Source organism: Triticum dicoccoides, chromosome 6B (assembly GCF_002162155.2).
Source record: "Triticum dicoccoides isolate Atlit2015 ecotype Zavitan chromosome 6B, WEW_v2.0, whole genome shotgun sequence".
In the NCBI taxonomy this organism is placed as follows: domain Eukaryota; kingdom Viridiplantae; phylum Streptophyta; class Magnoliopsida; order Poales; family Poaceae; genus Triticum; species Triticum dicoccoides.
The window spans coordinates 703,022,516-703,038,227 of NC_041391.1; positions in this window are offsets into that span (position 1 = coordinate 703,022,516).

Below are 15,712 nucleotides of genomic sequence, written 5' to 3' on the forward strand. Positions count from 1 at the left end.
GCATCCGAGGAGTCTGAGTCAGGTGTGGCAAGTCTAGCTCTTGCTACCGCATTTGTCAGCAAGTCTATCTTCAACTCTGAAGAAAATGGCAACACCAACAACGCTGATGAAGGCAGTGACGACTACGCTCCCACCTATTGCTTCATGGCAAAGGCTGCCAAGGTAACTAGATACCCCTCCTCTGAATCAAGTGAGGATGAATCTGATGAAAGTCTTAAGCCTAGCTACTCCAAACTTGCTAAGATTGCTGTGAAACAACAAAAGGCTATTGAAAAACTTCAAAACATGCTAGACAAAAGTGATGATATGTTGGGTGATGAAATGGACCGCACTAAAGACTTAACTGGAAATCTTCAGAGACTTCAGTCTAAGTTTGACAACCTTCAAAGTAATCATAAAACCCTCTTAACTGATCACGAGAAGCTTTCTTATGAATTTCTTCAAAGAAAGCAAGATCTTGAGAAGCTAAGAGTGTGTTATGAAGATCTTCAGAAGGAGCGCGATTCATTACTTGCTCAACAAATCAGCGCTACTCAGGAAGAATTTGATCCTCCATGCTTAAAGTGCATTGAACGTGAATCTGCTAATTCTTCACCTGAATGTTCAAATGCTTCAAATGTTACAAATTCTTCACCTGCCTCTGCTATCACTAATTCCTCATCTGAGGACATTGCTAGTATCACTGACGATGCAGGGTTGAAGGAATTGTATATGACAGGCATGTACAAAAGTCTCAAAGGGCATCAGACTCTTTGTGATGTGCTTAAAAAGCAGATCCTCAACAGAAACCCTAGGAAAGAGGGTATTGCCTTTGAGAGGAAACTCAATGCTGATGGAACATATTGGAAGCCTGAGCAGTACCCCAAAACCTCATGGGTTGCTGCAAAGGGACCTCCAGTTGATCCATCTAACTTATCTGGCTTTACATGTGAATCTCCTCATTCTTCTGATGAGTCATTTGACTCCAACCATAAACTGTTCAAAAATCAGAATGGTGAAGTATTTGCTAGATATGTTGGCACTAACTACAGGAACGGTTCCCCTATGAAGAAAATCTGGGTTCCCAAAAGTTATGTTGAAAGTCTTCAGGTGAATGTCCTCATGACACCACCAGTGAAGAATAGGAACCCCAGATCAAACTCTTCATATGGACCAAATTCTTCATATGGATCCAAGTCCTCATACAGACCAAATTCCTCACATGGATCAAATTCCTCAAAAGGATCAAAATCCTCATATGAACATCTTCATGCTAACAACTCTGTTTCGCAGGGTAGAGCTAAGGGCTATGAATATGTGCATTATTCTTCAAATCATCATGTTCATAAGTCCTCGAAGAATTTCTCTGCTTATTCATATGCTTACCCTAACCCCTCTTATGTGAAACGAAGTGGACTGGCATCCATGCCACCTTTCTCATATGGTGCTCACAGAGTGATGAATTCTTTGCCACCCCTCCAGATGTGGGTGGTGAAGAAAAAGAACTAATCTCTTATGCAGGGTCAGGTCTCCAGTCGTGCTCAAAACGACTGAAGAATTTGCTGGAGACCTGAACAGTGCCTGAAAGGACACAGGCGAATCATGATGAAATGAACTTTCATTTCACCCGTCCTCATACTGATTATCTGATCAAATTACTTGATGAAATTGAACTGATGATACTGATGTCATATTCTTCACTGATGAAGTATATGAGTTTGTAAGCTGTACTAATTCATCTGCAGGATGATCAACCCAAAGCAAATGAGTGGGTCCTCGATAGTGGATGTACAAATCACAAGACTGGTGACAAGAATCTATTGATGGATGCTCCCTTAACTCCGTCACATCTGAAGCATATCATCTTCGCTGACAAAGGCAAAAGTCAGGTATTGGGTCTAGGTAAGGTTGCGATCTCTAAGGATCGACACATGGACAAAGTCATGCTTGTCGAGTCCTTAGGATACAACCTCATGTCTGTCTCAATGCTTTGTGATATTGATATGGTTGTTGTCTTTGGCAAGTATCGTTGTGTTGTGATCATGGAAGCTTACAATTCCAAAGTCTTCGAAGGCTTTAGGAGAGGAGACTTGTACATTGTTGATTTCTCTACAGGACCACAACCTGTCGTGTGCTTACTTGCAAAAGCTTTAGAAGGCTGGCTATGGCATCGACGACTTGGTCACGCAGGCATGAGGAATTTGCACACGCTTGCGAAGAAGAAGCATGTCATTGGCATTGAGAATATCAAATTCCTCAAGGATCACTTGTGTGGTGCCTGTGAAGCTGGGAAGATGACTAAGGCCAAGCATCCAGCAAAGACTATCATGACCACCACTCGACCATTTGAATTGCTTCACATGGATCTCTTCGGTCCTACTCATTATTCTGCTGTGACTAATGATGCATCTCTATATGGCTTTGTTATTGTTGATGATTACTCTTGTTACACATGGGTACACATTGTTACTTACAAACATGAAGTGCAGGAAGTCTTCAAACGATTTTCCTCGAGGGCTTCAACCAACTTCGGTGTGAAGATCAAGCACATCAGGAGTGACAATGGAACTGAGTTCAAGAATTCCGGTTTTAATGACTATCTTGATGAACTTGGTATTACTCATGAGTTATCTGCTCCTTATACTCCTCAGCAAAATGGCATCGTGGAGCGCAAGAACAGAACTCTTGTTGAGATGGCTCGCACTATGCTTGATGAATACAAAACGCCTCATCGTTTTTGGATTGATGCAATTGATACCGGGTGCCACATCATCAACAGAGTATATCTTCACAAATTCTTCAAGAAGACTGCCTATGAACTCCTCACTGACAAGAAACCCAATGTGAGTTATTTCAAAGTCTTCGGTGCTAAATGTTGGATTAGAGATCCTCATCACAATGCTAAATTTGCACCGAAAGCACATGAAGGTTTTATGCTTGGTTACGGAACGGACTCGCACACCTACAGAGTCTTCAACATCACTCTTCACAAGATTGTTGAAACTGTAGATGTGCGGTTCAATGAAACTAATGGCTCACAAAGAGAGCACCTACCTTCTATGATAGATGAACCAGCACCTGAGGATTCTATCAAGGTCAAGGCTACTGAGGATATCATTCCTACTGAAGAATCTACTGAAGGTTTCATTCCAGAACGCGAAGATCGTCGAGCTGATGTACCTGGGGAAAATGCTGAAGAAAATGCTGATCAAACTCCTCAACGACAACCAGCTCATCCTCGCGTTGCAAAAGAAATGCAAGTTGAAAAGATCATCGATGACATTGAAGCACCAGGTCCTCTCACACGCTCAAAAGCTTCACATTTATCTAACTTTTGTGGGCACTATGCTTTTGTCTCTATCACAGAGCCCACTAAGGTAGATGAAGCATTTCTAGAGCCTGAGTGGATTCAGGACATGCAAGAAGAATTACATCAGTTCGAGCTTAATAATGTCTGGGAACTGGTCAAACGTCCAGATCCTCGCAAGCATAATATCATCGGCACAAAGTGGATCTACCGCAACAAGCAAGATGAAAATGGCCTTGTGGTGAGGAATAAGGCACGACTTGTAGCTCAAGGCTACACACAGGTTGAAGGAATTGATTTCAACGAAACTTTTGCACCTGTTGCTAGACTTGAGGCTATTCGCATATTACTTGCTTATGCTAACCATCATAATATTATCTTACAACAAATGGATGTGAAAAGTGCATTCCTCAATGGTAAGCTTGAGGAAGAAGTATATGTTGCTCAACCCCCAGGTTTTGAAGATCCAAAGAATCCTGACAAAGTCTTCAGACTCAACAAGGCCCTCTATGGCCTCAAGCAAGCCCCTCGGGCGTGGTATGATACTTTGAAGGAATTCTTCATGAAGAATGGCTTCACACCCGGTTCACTCAACCCTACTCTCTTTACTAAATCTTATGATGGTGAACTGTTTGTGTGCCAAATATACGTTGATGATATTATCTTTGGCTGTACTGACCAACGTTATAGTGATGAATTTGCCTATATGATGAGTGAAGAATAGCAAATGTCTATGATGGGAGAGTTGAAATTCTTTTTAGGTCTTCAAATTCGTCAACAGCACAATGGCATATTCATAGCTCAGGAGAAATACCTCAAGGAAGTTCTGAGGAAATTCGGCATGCAAGATTGCAAAGGAGTCAAAATTCCTATGCCCACAAATGGCCATCTATGCACTGATGAAAATGGTATTGACTTCGATCACAAGGTATACCGCTCCATGATTGGTTCTTTATTGTACTTATGTGCATCTAGGCCAGATATAATGCTTAGTGTTTGCATGTGTGCCCGATTTCAAGCAACACCAAAGGAATCACACCATAAGGCTGTGAAACATATTCTTCGATATCTAACTCACACACCAACACTAGGATTATGGTACCCCAAGGGCTCTACTTTTGATCTCATTGGATATTCTGACTCTAACTATGCTGGTGATCGTGTGGACCGCAAGTCAACATCTGGTACTTGTCATTTCCTCGGACGATCTTTGGTCTGTTGGTCCTCGAAGAAACAGAACTGCGTATCACTGTCTACTTCTGAAGCTGAGTACATTGCTGCTGGTTCTTGCTGTGCTCAATTACTATGGATTAAGGAAACTCTCAAGGACTACGGCATCGACATGAAGAATGTGCCTCTCTACTGTGACAATGAGAGTGCCATCAAGATTGCTCACAACCCAGTTCAGCACTCGAAGACAAAGCACATTCAGATTCGTCATCATTTTCTTCGTGATCATGTGTTGAAGGGCGACATTTCTATTGAGCATGTGAAGATTGAAGAATAGCTAGCCGATATCTTCACAAAGCCCTTGGATGAGAAGAGATTTAGCAAGTTGCGGTGTGAGCTAAATATCTTAGAGTCTTCGAATGTTCTTTGAGAAGGACACACATCCTAACACTTATGCAAAATTGATGACTTAGATGTGCAACACATGAAGAAACATTTTTCTTCAATCAATGAAGAATAACACTCTAAGTGTGAAGAAATTAATGAAGAATTTGATTCTCAGAACCCTACGACAATTGTACGCGGTGTCTCAAATCATCATTCTTATACGGTGGGACACGCCACCACAAAAGTTGAAAATCTTCAATTTGAGTTTTTGCTCAGTTTTTCAAATTCTTCAACTTTGCAAAATCTTCACTGTTTCCGTCGGTTTTGTTCATTGGCTATATATATATATATATATATATATATATATATATATATATATATATATATATATATATATATATATATATATATATATGGGTTTATGTCCTCTATAGCATTCACTTATGGCTATTTCTTCAAGTTGCATTTTCTGCTAAGTGAATGTGATTGGACCCTTTCCCCTCTATGCTATACTCAACCCAATCTATTCACAAATTCTTCATCTGCGTTCTATTTGAAACTCGTTCAAAATCTTCACTGTGTCCTGTCAGCTGAAGAAATTGTGAACGGAACTTTAAAACTAATCTTATCCAAATTTTCGTTTTTGCCACTCAAACCGTCCCGTATCCCACGACAGACTTATCTATTCACCCACGATCTAACACGATCTCCACCTTCAGTACGTGGGTGACACATGTCAAGCGAATGAGAAGGGCCAGGGGCACGTTCGTCCTAAATCTTCGGGCGAACAGTTTTTCACTGTGACTATAAATACCCCCTCACCCTTCCTTACTTCCTTTACCCCGCTCGACCGCTCTCTCTCTCTCTCTCTCGCTCGAGCTTATCAAACCCTAGCGCCGCCGCTACTCCATCGTCGCCGGTGAGGAAGAGCTTCACTGCCTCGACCTCTTCGCCATCGTACTCGCGCCGGCTGTGGAACCGCCGCCGCCATAGTTGTCTTCCTCCGCCAAGTTAGGGCGTGGAAGATCTGAACTAACGGGCTTCAAATCTACACTTCTCAGTTAGTCGTGTTCATCATCAAGGGTAATTAAAAGTTACTTTTACTGCCCTCTTTGATCCAAATTTTCTCTACAAAATCTTCAAAGGTGTTTTATTCTTCAAATCCTCACACACAAAACACCTCACTAGTCATTTGTTCTTGATTCGTTTCTCTAAGCATCATTTATCTTCAAGATTCCTCAATTGTGTGGATCCTCAATCTATACAACTCTGGAACCTAAGACAAAGAACGCTTAGTGAAATTCTTCAAGACTCATCTGGTCAAATTCCTCAAACTTGTTCATTTTGAAAATCTTCTGAGAACGCATATGACCTCTTCAAATTCCTCGCAACTATACTCTATTCACAGGTACTCATGTCCGCTGCTGAATCACTAGGTTCTCATCAACTTAACTCATTTGCAGCGTTCCTTGAAGAAAAGTTGCATACTTCTTCAGAGAATTCGATTGTTCAAATTCCTCATCTGAAGACTATGGCAGACGGTAAGAAACCACAGAAAGGAGGAAAGAAGCCTGAGGTCATGACTGCATTTGAAATTCTTGAGGACATCTATGCTGACTATTGCACACCTGATGAAGCCAAGTTTGGAAAAGAGAACAAAAATCAGCGCAAGGTGCGCATATAGAGGATTGAAAGGAGATGGGCAAGAGAATGGAGGGAGTACAGATATGTAACTCCAAAGTATATGAAGAAATTCGCTCTAAATCCTCCATGCCCAAGAGCTCCTTTGGCACCTGGTCAAAAAGTTGATCCCACCAGCCTCAAGCGCGGTGAGGATTTCCTTGAAGAATGGGCCAAATGCCAAGCCAAGTTGGCAAGACAAGCCAAAGAAGCAGTGAGGAAATTTAATGAAGACTCTGCTGCTGCTGCTGCCACAAAGGCCTCTAACAAGCCTAGAAAATCAATGGCAAAGAAGCCTGCTCACAAGCCAAGTGCTTCATCAACTATGCCCTCACGGCCAAGTTCCTCAGCAATGCCCTCTCGGCCAGAATCTTCAAATCCCTCACGGCCAATGCCTCATGCTGCTCCTGCTCCTCCAATGTCCTCAGTTGCTCTGGAAAAGTCCTCAACACCTGTACATCTGGCCACATGCCAAAGGACTGCAGGCATCTCCATTGCCTCTGGTGTTTCAGCGAGTTCCTCAGCTGCACCAAATTCTTCATCGGGCCCCACTCTGCTGAAGACCAAGGCCACTGCTGGACGAGGTCCTCGGCCTAGTCCGAAGAAGAAACAAGTTGCCTTCCAAGTGCCATCTGACGATGAAGCTGATGATGATGAACTTGCAGAAATCATCAGAGATAGGCAAGAAAGGGCCTCTAGAGCCAAAGGGACAACTGTGCCACTGCTTTTGGATCCAAAGGCGATCCTCGACTACATTGATCTCTGGCACAAGGACCCAAACACTCCTATGCCTAATTTTCATTTGACTCCTGGCAAAAGTCACATGCTGACCCATTTCATCTCTGAAGAGAAATGGAAATTTGAGAAGGCCAGACAAATCAAGAAGGCTCAGTTCAGGAAAGAGAAGTTCCTGAAGAACAACATTGTCAAAATGACACCTGATGAACTCCTCATGATCCAGTCTGAAAATCAAAGCCCTCAGCGATGATTTCAATGCTTATTATGCTGATTGGCAAGGAGCCAAAGTCAGGTTCGTTAAACTGACTGAGAAGTTCACCAATGTTGCAGCACCATCGCAACAAGAAATTCCTCAAGTTGAAGCCTTTGCTCAGCAAACTGAAGAACATGCCAGCACCACTGATGATTTTCAGACTGCTGAAGAAAATGCTAGTTCCAGGGCTGATGACTCCATTCCAGCCGCTGAAGAAACTGCCAGGGCATCCACTAGTGGTGCGCCTGAAGAAAATGAAGAAGTCAGGGCAACTGCATCAGTTGCGCCTGAGGAAATACAGACACATTCCTTAGCTCCTCCTGCGCCTACCCCAACTCCTACCCTACCATCTGCATCAGATGTGAGGAAGACCAAGGCTGCAGAAAAGGCTACAATGAAGAAAAGGAAAGCATCATCTGCTTCAGATTCTTCAGCTCCGAAGAAAATGAAGCCTATGACCAGCTCACTTGAGAATCCCATTGATGCTGTTCTGATTTCCACCATGCCATCTAAGGACCTTGTTGCTTATGGTGAAGAATATGTGATCCCTAGCGGATCTGATGAAGAAAATCATTCTGCTGCTTCGTGAGAACAGATTGATGAAGAAATTGAAGTGGATGCGATCCCTTCAACACCTGTTGCTTCCTCGCCAATGCCTCAGTTCACAGCTGAAGAGGCTGGCGTTGAAGAAATTGAAGATGAAGACGTGGATATTGGATGCACCACGCCTGTGATGAATGATGAATTTTGGGAGAGTCAGCATCCCAATTCTCCACACTTCACCCCACTACAGCAGATACCTCAGTCCCCCGCACCAAAAATTCAACTGGGCTCTGAAGAAACTCATCCCACGTCGTCTGTGCATGAAGAAATTCCAGCCACTAGTGTTGAAGAAACTGCGACTGCTGATACGTTGAACATGCAGACTGCCACTAAAGAGGAACCAGAAATTCCTCAGCCTGAAGAACCGGAGATTGTGATTCCTGAGGTTGTGATGCAACTCACTGACACTCCTGTGCCCAAGCCAAAGGATCCATTCTCAAAGAAGCAAAAGTTCAAGGCTGCTGATTTCTTCAACGAGCATGTGTTCTTCACTGCCTATAATCCCTATGATTCTGCTCGCATAAGGAAGAGGCGTTTCTGGACTGCTAGTCAAGCAAATTTCTATTCCTCTGTACTATTCGACAAAGACGAAGTCTTCGATCATGCACACATTCCTCACGTGGACATGGAATCTCTGCCGTGCTTCGAGCCATTCCTCAGTATTCCTCACGAAGCTGGATTACTGAATTTCTGCACTGACATCTCTGATTGGAATGAAGAACTCATTCTTCAATTCTATGCGACGCTGCACATCACAGGAAATTCTGAAGATGTGAACTCATGGGTGCTGGACTGGATGTCAGAAAATACTCACTACAAGGCACCATCAACTGAATTGCTTCGTGTCCTCCCACTCAGTCCTCCCCTTGATGGTGCACATTGCATCTACAATGAACCTGAGCTTACAAATCATTACATGCAAGTGCTGATGAAGCCTTTGAAGCCAGGGCAAGCTCCTCGAACCAAATTCCTTGTCAAGGAATTAATGTATGTGCCACGGACTGTCTATCGCATTCCAACGAAGACAATGAGTCCTATCAAAAGCCACGACTCAAATGATGAAGAAGTCGTTGGCATCATGAAGAATATGCTTTTCAATATCGTTCATGGTGTTCCCGTCAACTTCCATGATTTCTTCATGAGGACTCTCGCAAATATTGCTATGTCACCGTTTGAGCTGAAGCCTTATGCGCCATGGATTATGAAATTCATCAGGACAAGGTCTTCACTCAACTACAAGGCTGATACTCTAAACCATGGCAGTTTCTTGCCTCCAATTGAAGTCCTCAAACGGACATTTTCCTCAGCTAATGACAAAGGCAAGGCAACTGCTGTGATAGATGAAGGCATTCGTCCATTGGATGGTCAATTTCGCAAGGCTGCATTCTACTCCACCAATGATGACTCTGCCACACATGACTCTGTCGCCAACACCTCTGCCAAGCAAATTCCTCAAGCCACAACACCCAGGGTGATGATTGATCGTGAGTTATTCCTCAGTCTTCATCAGAAAGTTGATCGCAATCATAAATGGGTCAAGCGTCAGTTTGGTTCCATTCTTTACAACATGACCTCAACCCACAATGCTGTGAAGAAAAACCAATACTACCTCCATGAAACCTTCAACCGTACCTAGGTTGTTCTATCTCATATCTACAGCACCGAAGATCTGAAGAACATGGGTCTCAAGGAAGAATTTGACTGGTCTGCACCTCCACCGAAGAAATTCAAGAAGGTCAAGGTTCCTTCTTTGGTGGCCAGCTCCTATTCTAAATCGCGCGACACTGATGAAAATGAAGACTTGGACGACACTGCGGCAGGCCCTACTATGACAACCGACCCCGGCAACGCTGGCGCTCCCCCATCAACTTGATATTCTTCAGGGGCGTTAATCCTCAGTTTCGATCCTTTTGGTCATTCGATGACAAAGGGGGAGAAATCTGAGTTAGTCTTCAAGCGGGTCTATTATATGGGCGTTTTTTGCTAAGTTACAACTCTCGTTCTTCTGAAACTTTTATTCGATCGAGTTGTAATCTTAAACCCGATGGTGCTCTGACACTTTTGATGCACTGTGCTCTAATTCTGCATGCTTGTTCCTCGTTAATATTATTTCACGCATGCTCAATCTCCTCAGGCACCATATATCATCTTGCATTTCAAATTCTTCATATTATATGTCAAATGCATGTATGAATTACAAGATATAGGGGGAGATCTCCATGATTAAACTCTTCAAGTGTGCATTGCTTCAAAAGCAAATTCCTCTCTATGCACATCTTCAGGGGGAGTTCTTCTATATCTTGCAATCAAATTCCTCAATATCAGTACTTACACTTCATATGTTTATCCCCGTTGAAAACTTAACCTATATTGTCATCAATCACCAAAAAGGGGGAGATTGTAAGTGCATCTAGTGCGCCTTAGTGATTTTGGTGTATTGAAGACTTATAGGTTAAGGGTCTAATGTGTTTATGAGTGTATACAGGTCTATAAGTCTATGAGGAGTTTGATATTTACAGAGAAAGTCGACCCCTAAAAATGAATATCTTCGACTGAAGATTTTGGTATTTCTGAAGACTTTCATGAAGACTTTGAAAGTGAAGAAGTTGGTGTGTCCGTGAAGACTTGATATACATGCGAGGAATATGAAGCTTGAAGACTTTCGTTTTCATAGTTTTGTTTTTCTCCTTCTTGAGTCATAGGAAACACCGTACTGTTAAAAGGGGTCGAGGAAATACTAAGGAAAATTTTCCATGTGATGCTCAACTCAAAATCCTACACCTACCAATCCCTTCGAGTGAAGCCATTGGAAATCTCATACAGTTCAGTCAATTTCTTCAGAGACAGAGATGAAGTTCTTCTGGTCGCTGAGGAATTTGCTCTAACTGAGGAGTTAGGAATTCGCCAGTGCAGATTGCCTACACAGTGAGGAACATGATAGCCCTGAGGAATTTGAGAGTCAAATTTCCGACCGTTCTTGTGCTACGCGCCAGCTCTCCCAAAATATCTTATCCACATAACGGTCATATCATTGAAGGGCATTTATGTCTTATCATGTCGGGCTGCTCCCTAGGCTATAAATAGCCGCCTCCTACAACCACTAGCTAGTTGGCTGCTCCGAGAGAAACTGACACTTGTCATTTGAGAGCAACCCATCCTCCGAGGACTTTGAGCGAAAATCATCGAGTGAGGAAAATCCAAACCCAAACACCCACAAAACCAAAGTGATTGAGCACCACTGAAGAGATTGATCCTGCGTGGATCCGACGCTTGCTACCTTTGAAGACTGTGCTTCTTCCAGACGGTTAGGCGTCATGGTCTAGAGCATCCAAGAGGAATTGTGGATCGCCAAGTGACCGAAGTTTGTGAAGGTTTGGAAGTCTCCTGAAGACTTACCACGAGTGATTGGACGAGGTCTGTGTGACCTTAGTTCAAGGAGAATACGGTGAGGACTTGGTGTCCTGAGCTGCGTGCTCAGTGACTGGGTGTCCGGGGCTGTGTGTCCTCGAGTTTAAATACTCAGCCGCTCCAACCAGATGTACAACTGAGACAGCAGTTGGAACTGGTCTACCAAATCATTGTCTTCACCAACCTTACTGGTTCTATTTCCTCAACTCTTTCATTTCCTCATTACTGTGTTGAGTGTTTGTTCATATCTGTGTTTGAAGACTTTGACTGAAGACTTTCTCAATTTCCTCAGTTCAATTTCTTCAGTCTGGTTGTCTTCATCTTGTGTTATCCTGTGTTTACGCTTTCTATACTCTGTGTTTGTCTTCATTTCATCTTGATGACCATGTGTGTATTCTGTCATGCTTACTTCTGAGTACTTATTCCGCTGCAAGTAGTTCTTTGCTAAGGAATTTCCTCACCAGCAAATTCCTCAGTGAAGAATTCATAAAAATCGCCTATTCACCCCCCTCTAGTTGATATAACGCACTTTCAGACTGCATTAAAGCGGGCGAAAGCAGTTCATCCGAGTAGTGTTTTATAACCACGGCCGAAGGGGACAATGTCAAAGGTCAGTTCTTCACTTCGGAAATTGTCGGGGGAGCTGAACACTACCTCTAGTGAGATGGATTCTTGATGGATCAATGCCCATCTTACGGACAGTGTCTTGATAAATCAAGTTGAGACCGCTGTCACCGTCCTTGAGGACTCTAGTGAGATGGTATCCGTCGATAATTGGATCGAGTACCAGGGCGGCCGAACCCCCGTGACGGATACTGGTCGGGTGATCCCTGTGATCAAAAGTGATCAGATAGGCTGACCATGGATTGAATTTTGGGGCGACAGGCTCTACGGCGTAGACGTCCCTTAGTGCGCGGTTGCGGTCCCTTTTGGGAATATGAGTGACATAGATCATGTTCACTGCTTTCACCTTGGGGGAAACTTCTTTTGGCCCCCGGTGTTCGGTTGACGGGGCTCATCATCATCCTCAATTGGAGGTCCCTTTCCCTTGTGTTCTGTATTTATCTTAGGCCTGTTTGAAAACCCAACAGTTTTTGTTGGTGTGGTTAGTAGGCTTATCGGGTGTGCCATGAATCTGACAGGGCCTCTCAAGGATTTTGTCCAAGTTGGATGGACCTTCCCTGTTGCCTTTGAAGGCTTCTTCCGCTGACCAGATTTAGAACCACTGAATCCGTCATTGACTGCCATATCATCTGTGTCGTCATTATTGCTCCGACGTTTATTTTTATTGCGGCGTGGTTTACCATTGCCATCCCTGGCCTTAGAAGTGTCGGGGGCGCCGGAGCTGTTGCTTCTACGAGCCAACTAGCTAACTTCACCCGCACAAAAATGGGTCCTGAGTGCAGTTAAAGCTGCCATGGTCTTCGGCTTTTATTGCCCTAGGTGTCGGGCGAGCCATTCGTCCCGGACATTGTGTTTGAAGGCCGCTAAGGCTTTGGCGTCCGGACAATCCATGATTTGGTTCTTTTTAATTAGGAACCGATTCCAAAGCATGCGAGCGGATTCGCCTGGTTGCTGGATTATGTGACTTAGGTCATCAGCATCCTGTGGCCGGACATAAGTGCCCTGAAAGTTGGCCCGAAAAGCATCTTCTAAATCTTTATAGGTTTCAATGGAGTTCTCTGGGAGGCTGTTCAACCAGTGCCGTGTTGTTCCTTTCAGCTTCAGAGGAAGATATTTAATGGCGTGGAGGTCATCTCCATGAGCCATATGAATGTGGAGAAGAAAATCTTCAATCTAGATGGCTGGATCCGTCATTCCAACATATTGCTCGATGTTACGGGTTTAAACCCTTCCAGAAACTGGTGCTGCATTACCTCGTCGGTAAAACACATAGGGTGTGCGGCGCCTCTATACCGTGCAACATCATGACGGAGTTCGGATGACATTTGTGTTCGGTGTTGATCCCGAATATTGCAATGTTCATCACGCCGAGCTTCATAGCCGTTATCTCGCACCATGGCACGGCCTCTTGATCCATAGATCGATCTGGTCTGACCGGCTTTATTGGTCAGGTCCTGATAGAAATCATATGTATAGCCTGCTGCTGCTGTCTCCTTGCCTCTTCGGCGAGGGGGCGCGGGTCGGTGTTCGGCTTGGTGGGCCATTTTGTCCCGTCCACTTGGTGGCCGATCTGGTTGATCGGCATAACTGTATTTCGACGATATTGGCTCAAGGGCTTCATCATTGAACTGTGGCGGCAGCTTGCGCTTGGGGTAACTTTTTATTGGTCGCTCGGGACGTACTCCTGGGCGGCCATGACCTTGGTCCACCTTTCGTTGAGCATATCCTATTCAGCTTTGAGCTGCTGCTATTTCTTTTTCAGGCTCTGCGTGGTGGCGATGAGCTGTTGCTCAAAGCGTTCTTGTTCGAGAGGTTCCTCTGGGATGATAAAATCTTTGTCACCAAGGCTAGCATCCTCTTCAGAGACTGGCATATAATTGATGTCCTCCAAATCTTCATGATCAGCGTGTTCGTGGCTATACTGACCCTCCTTCTTCTCAACATGTTCGGATGTGGGCTCAACAAGGTGTTCGGGGTCTTCGGCATTATCCGGAGTCTCATTGTCTCCAGTGCCGGTATTGCTATCCCTCGCCCGACGCGATCGTGCGCGGCGTCACTGCCGCCGACGCTTTGGTGGTTTGTCGACATGCTTTTCCTTATCTGGATTCTGAGTTCCCTCGTCGTCCTTTTTATCAGGAGTGTCCACCATGTATACGTCATAGGTAGAAGTGGTTGTCCAACGCCCTATGATGGGTGGGGCCTGGCCTGGTTCGGCGTCGGCATCATCGTCCATACCGTCGATGCGTTCGGACGCATAGTCTAGCATGTCGGTTATATCCTCGACAGTGGCTATTAAGTGGGTGGTGGGCGGGTCATAAAATTCCTCGCTCTCAGCCTCCAGCACGTGTTGGATGCAGTTCAGAGGTAAAGCTTCCGTAATGGTGAGAGACCGCATTAGACCCAGTGCTTCGTCTAGGCGAGAGCATGATAGGGGTCTGTGGATCCGCAGGGCTGGGTTCGGTGGTAAACACCTGGTCGGGCCCGATGGACGCGGACCTCGACAGTTTGGAGTTATCCAAAGGCGAGTCCATGATCGCATTTGGGTCTCTGGTTGAAAGTTCCATGATGGAAAAGAGTCTGGCGGGACTGAACCTCCCGTCTTCGGACAGTATGACCCGCTTCGGATCTAAGACCGAGGCGGGTGTGAGTGTCGACCCCTGGATGGGATCTAGGAGTGGATCCGAAGAGCTTCCTTCATGGGGGCAGGGGCGGCAACCGAGGTCGTGAACCCCTCGAAGATCAGATCTCCTTGGATATTGGCGATGTAGTTCAGGTTTTCGAACCTGATTTGGTGGCCGGGGGCGTAGCTGTCGACCTGCTCAAGGTGGCCGGTTGAGTTGGCACGATGCACGAAGCCACCGAACACAAAGAGCTGTCCGGGAAGAAAGGTTTCCCTGGACACAGCGTCATCGTCGATGAAGAGGCGACCCATCAATCCTTCTGTTGACAACACAACGGAGCACTCAATGAAAGCACCAATGTTGGTGTCAAAACCGGTAGATCTTGGGTAGGAAGGCCCCAAGTTGTATGTCAACAATAATCAAAGGGACACAGTGTTTACCCAAGTTTGGGCCCTCTTAATGGAGGTAAAACCCTACTCCTGCTTGATTACATTCGAGGGGTATAGAGGTTACAAGAGTTGATCTACCTCGAGATCGTAATGACTAAACCCTAACTTGGCTAGCCTATCAATGTTCTGGTCCTGCCTTCGGTTTAAACCCTCCGGTTTATATAGACACCAGAGGGGCCTAGGGTTGTACAAAGTCGGTTCAACAGAAAGGAAATAATATATCCGAACGCTTAAACTTGCCGTTCACGCATACGGGAGTCTTAACCGGACACGAGAGGTGGTCCTCTTCCTTATATCTTGACGGCCCATTAGTCCGGTCCATATCGAATAGACCGGACGCCCGAGGACCCCTTAGTCCAGGACTTCCTCACTCGTTTCTTTCTTCTTCACCACGAACGAGTTTCACAGCAAGTTTTCCATGGCGCTGTTACAAGCATGAAACATTTTCCTCAGTTCCACTATGTATAAAGGCTGAATAAAAAAATCAAGGGAG